Below are 6,190 nucleotides of genomic sequence, written 5' to 3' on the forward strand. Positions count from 1 at the left end.
CAATCTAGGTGAAATGGATGAATATTTACAAAAATATAGATTGCCTAGATTATCAGAAGAGGAAATAGAATACTTAAATAATCTCATCTCAGAAAAAGAAATTGAACAAGCCATCAAAGAACTGCCTAAGAAAAAATTCCCAGGGCCAGATGGAGTCACAAGTGAATTCTATCAGACATTTAAAAATCACCTAATCCCAATACTCTACAAACTGTTTGATGAAATAGGAAAAGGAGTCTTGCCAAATTCCTTTTTTGTTTTACTTCTTTTTTTTCCAAATTCTTTTTATGATACAAATATGACAAAATAGACCTCTGTAGAGGATCTTCCCTCCCCCCGCCCATGCTTTTCCTTCTGTGGATTGCCTTAGGGTTCTTCCCAGTTCTGCTTTGACCAAGGTTTGAAGCAGCCTGGTTAGGGCAGTGGGAAGAAGATGGGCCTGGATCTTTGTTTTGAGACTTGTAATTTAATTCCTGCTCCCCTGGGTACTCATTCATGTGACATGGAACCTGCTTCCTCAGTGGTTTACACTGGCCTACAGGAAGGATGTCTGGCCTGTCGCCAAGCTAAATTTGCCAAAAAACTCAAGGTGAGTGTGTGACTAATTTACTTAATACCTTGAATATTCCTTTCAACCTACTTCCCACAGCCAAGCCACTGGAGCCAGCAGGCATTGCCACGAATCTAGAACACTGGCCTTGGACTTCTCTTCAGCTGATGAATGGTTCTTTTGGCGTTGCCTGTTCTTCCAGCCTGCTTCCGGACTTCCGGACCATGGCCTTGATGTCAGGGCTGGGCTCTGCCACACTTGTGGAGAGAAGGTCTGGGCTGGTCCTGATGGGGCTTCCCTGTGTCACGTTGTTCCAGCCTCTCAGGGACGGCTCAGACTGGGGACCTGGGAGTTTTCAGGACTCCCAGAGGGGTCCAATTCAGGACAAAGTCTGGTTGATGCTCCTGTTCTGAGCACTGTAAGTTCCTGACCTGGGTTTGGGGGTTTGGGTTACTATTTACAATAGTAAATGCCACTGGCCTCAAACCCCTTCAAACAATTGGAAAGCTTTTAACTCAGTGCCAGAATTATAGGCTCTTCTTTGATCCAGGATACTAATTTTCATTCAGACACAACTGAAAAAGACTGACCAACAACAATGACATTCTTATTATCAACATCATTTTATAGTTAAGGAAAGTGATGCCAGCAGAGACTTGTTCAGAGTCATACAGCAAGGAAGTACCTGAGGCCAGATTTGTTTCAACTCTTTTCTTCCATCTTCGAATCATTATAATGTATTGGTTCCAAGGCAGAAGAGTGCCCAGAGTCACCTTGCTAGGAAGTATATGGGGTCAGATATGAACCCAAGTCTGGATCTCAATCCACTGAACCACCTAGCTAGCTGCCCCCAAGGTCAGATTTAAACTCAGGTCTTCCTACTTCTAGGCCTGACGTTCTAGCCACTTTGCTATTTGCTGGCATTGAATGAGTGCACACAAAATTCTTGGGACTACTTAGCCACCACTTGAGTACTGAATTGGTTCTCTGGGCTCCAATTGTCCAAAATTTGGAGAGAGGCACGGCCTCCACCAACACCTCTTTTTGGGGGGGGGCATTGATTTTATCTGAGTATCCATATTTTAGCAAGACTTTTGTTTGTCTTACTTCCTTGAGTGGGGAGAGGTGACAGGGAGGGAGAAAAGATAAGCTCTTAATTTGAAGCATAAATAAATATTTTCTAATAGGATTTTGCCATTTTATGCCCTTTAATCTCCTCACCATGGCCTCCTTCTTCATCATCTCTGTGTGCCCCACCCCCCACAACACCTGATAGTCTACTCTCTGCATGTGGCCTTAGTGCCCTACCCCCTTTAAAGCACACCCTTTACTGTCTGCTTTTCAGCACCCATTTATGTATTGTCTTCTATCAGGACTGAAGCTACTTGAAGACAAGAACTGTCTTCTTTATTTTTACTTCTACTTTCCCAGTTTGAGGAAGCTTAAAGTCAGAGTGTTTTGTCATTTCCCTGGTGGAAGCTGAAGATGAGAACAATTTGTTCCAATGGCCATTAAGTGGTTGTGGGGGAGTGCTTAGAGCTTGGTTAGTCGAAGAAGAAGAAGAAGCCACGGTTGACCACTGTGTAGTGAGCCATTGCCAGTTGTCTTGACTTTTGTCTAGCCACTGGACTTCTATGATTCTGGAAGAGGGAGTGAGGCCAATGACTTGGCACAACCCTGCCTTATTTAAAGCCAACTTATGCTGGAGTCAAAAGACTCAGCAGTGATGTCATTTTTCTTTTGAGTATGAAGGACAGCAACCAACCCACCAGTATCCCCAAAGAAATCCCACCTGCTCAAATCTGAGCCCAGCTCACGGCCATCTGTGTCTCTGTCCCAGTTACATACGTTGTCAGACAAACTCTGTCAGTGTCTATTCAGATGCATGTTGAAGGGTAGCCAATAGATATTACTTAGTTATTTGGTCTTTCTTATGTGGATGGACAGGCTCTTCTCCTATAGGTAAGTGGGCAATGACTACCACTTTTCAAAATAAGAAATACAAACAGCCAGGAACCAAATGGAAAATGCTCTATCTCTAATAAGAAAGAAGAGAAATGTACATTAAAAACAACTCTGAGGTCTGGATCGCAAAGAGATAAAACAAAACAAAACAGGAAAGGACCTGCTTGTACAAAAATCTTTATAGCCCCGCCTTTTGGGATGGCAAAGAATTGGAAACTGAAGGGCTATCCCTCAACTGGGGAATGGCTGAACAAAGTGTGGTCTAGGATGGTGATGGGATACTATTGTGCTATAAGGAGTGAAGAACAGGCTGATTTCAGAAAGAGCTGGAAAGACCTCCATGAATTGATGTGGAGTGAAACGAGCAGAACCAGAAGAACGTTATACATAGTAACTGAAACACTGTGGGATGATCAAATGTGATAGACTTTGCTACTCAGAGCAATGCAATGATCCAGGACAATTCTGAGGGACTCGGAAAAAGAATGCCATTTCCACCTCCAGAGAAGAACTGTTGAAGTAGAAATGCAGAAGAAAATATAGTATTTATCATTTGCTTATTTGGGTATAGGATCTGGGGTTTGGGCTTTACTAGACTACTTTCTGATAAAAATGAACGATAATCCATGCATACCCCAGTGGAACTGCTTGTCAGTTCCAAGAGTGGGGAGGGAAGAGGGGAGGGAGACAACATGAATCACGTAACTTTGGAAAACTTATATGTAAATTTGTTATGAAAACAAAATAAAGGAAACTAAAAATAATAATAAGACGACTCTGAGGTTTCACCTCACACCCAGAAGATTAATCAAAATCCTAAAAGAGGGAATAGTCAGAGACAGTGGGCTGCGGGAAGTCAGGCATGGGAGTATGTCGTAGGCAGAACCACTCGCTTTCCATTCCAGAAAGTTACACAGAATTATGCAAAAAGGGTGACTAATTAAAAATGTTCATAGTCTTCAATTCAGATATTAGGATTAGAAACAGGTTGGAAGTCAAAGATAGAAAGTGATGTTCTACGACAAAGCCCAGCAACAAAAGAGATTTCATTTACATTAACTATCATCCTGACTGTTTCCCTGCGAAGACAAACCCAAGAATGATATGAACACAATTACAAAGTACTTTTCACCAAAAGAAAGACCTAAACAACTGGAAAAATATTGATTGCTCATGGATTGGTCAAACCAATATAATAAAAATGACAATCCAACCTCAATAGAGCTACTTAGTGCCATACCAATCAAATTGCCCAAAATTATTTTCTAGAACTAGAAACAAATAACAAAATTCATCTGGAAGAACTTTAAAAGATCAGTACTATCAAGGGAATCAATGAATGAAAAAATGTGAAGGAAGGTAGCCTACGAGTACCAGATGTCAAACTGTACTGCAAAGCTGTAATCATCACAACACCCTGGTACTGCCTAAGAAATAGAGCAGTACATCAGTGGAGTAGACTGGCTACACATTACATGGTAGCAGATGATCATAGTTTCTTAGGGTTTGATAGACCCAAAGATCCAAGCTTTGGAGACAAAAAAATCACTATTTGACAAAAGCTGCTGGGACAAGTAGCAAAAGGTATGGCACAGATTGGGTATAGACCAGCATCTCACACCCTATACCAAGATAAGGTCAAAATGGATACATGATTTACACATATAGGGTATACCATTAGCAAATCAGAGGAGGGTACCTGTCAAATCTATGGTGAAAGGAAGACTTTATGACCAAACAAGTGTTAGAAAGCATTATAGGATATGAAATTGATAACTCTGGTTATATTAAACTAAAAAGTTTTTGCACAAACAAAACCAATGCAACTAAGATTAAAAGAAAAGGAGAAGGCTAGGAAGAAATTTTTTCACAGCAAGTATTTCTGATAAAGGCCTTATTTCTCAGATCTCTAGAGAATTGAGTGTACTTTATAAGAAAACAAATCATTCCCCAACTGATAGTGACCAAAGGATGTAAACAGGCAGTTTTCAGATGGGGAAATCAAGTTGATATACAATCACATGAAAAAATTCTCCAAGTTCCTCTTGATGAGAGAAATGCAAATCAAAACAACTCTGAGGTACCACCTCACACCTAGCAGATTGGCCAATATGTTAGTAGTAAAGGAAAGTGATAAATGTTGGAGGGGAGGTAGCAAAATTGGGACAGTAATGCATTGCTGATGGAGCTGTGAACTGATCCGACCATTCTGGAGAGAGGTTTGGAACTATGTCCAAAGGGCTATAAAACCATGCAGACCCTTTGATCAAACAATACCACTACTAGGTCTGTATCCCAAAGAGATTTAGAAGAAAAAAAGGAACAAAGAGGAAAAGAACTGACCTGTCTGTACAGAAATATTTCTAGCAGCTCTTTTTGTGGTAGCAAAGAATTGGAAAAAGAGGGGATGCCCATCCATTGGGGAATGGCTAAAAAAGTCATGGCATATGATTGCAATGGAATAATAAAACTTTGCTATAAGAAATGATGTGAAGGATGATTTAAGAAAAACCTTGGAAGAACTACATGAATTGATTCAAAGTGAAGTTGAGGAGAACCAGGAGAAATCTGTATACAGTAACAGTAATATCATACAGTGAACACTTATGAATGGTGCAGCTAGCTGTTCCTGGCAATACAATGATCCAAGAAAATCCTCAGGGGCTCATGATGAAAACTGTCATCCACCTCCAGAGAAAGAACTGATAGAGTCTGATTGCAAACTGAGACATACTATAAGTATTTCACTTTCTTTCTTCCCTTTTCTTTTGTTTGTTCAAGTTTTCTTTCACAAGAGGACTAATATGGAAAACTGTTTCACACCATTCATTACACATGCAGAATCTATATCAGATTGCTTGCCATTTGGGGGAAGGAGGGGAGGGAGGAAGGGAAGGTGATGATTTGGCTCAAAGTTAAAAAACAAACAAACAAACAACCCAGAGCTTAAAAACATTATTTTTTCATGTAATCAAAGGGAAAAAAGAAAATGGTCAAAAAAAGAAAAAGAAAGGTCCTAGATCCACCAAAATAATCATAGCAGCAGTTGTTGTGGTCCCCAAGTTGCTGCCCATTTAAACATGAAATTACAAATATAAGAAACTTTGAGAAACAATGGAAAAAGTATATGAATGAATGCAGAGCTAAGTCAAAAGAATTCTGAGAACAATATACAGGTATATTGTCCACGTTGTGGCTGTCTCCATCGTGGTTTTAATATATTGAGGTTTGGCATCAGAAATTAAATGGGAATCTGGGGGGGGGGTTGTGAAAGCCACAGACAACAGTGGAGGACAGCGGATGACACAGAAAACGTGTAGAAACCATAGAGCCTGTGACCAAATACTTGACCTAAATTTTACAATAAGGAGCTGTAAACACCCCATAACAAAAAAAGAACAAAATTCAAGAGAAGTCCAAAAATCTTCCAGATCCCAGGGGCGCTGTGTCCCTAGTCCCCAACTATGGAAGGGATGCCTGCATAGAAAATAATAATGGAAATGGAAAAGAAAAGAACACAAAAGGGAATTCAGGTCAGAATAAAGGTAACGGGCGATATGGAACCCACAAGTTCAGCTGACTTCAGCTGCTGTGCAAGTGGTCAGGGACGTGGACAGACAGTGGCTTCTTTGGCCATTTTGACTTTGTTTCAAGGAAGGGCACCCCAGGGTGCAA

This window comes from Monodelphis domestica, chromosome X (assembly GCF_027887165.1).
Source record: "Monodelphis domestica isolate mMonDom1 chromosome X, mMonDom1.pri, whole genome shotgun sequence".
Classification (NCBI taxonomy): Eukaryota; Metazoa; Chordata; class Mammalia; order Didelphimorphia; family Didelphidae; genus Monodelphis; species Monodelphis domestica.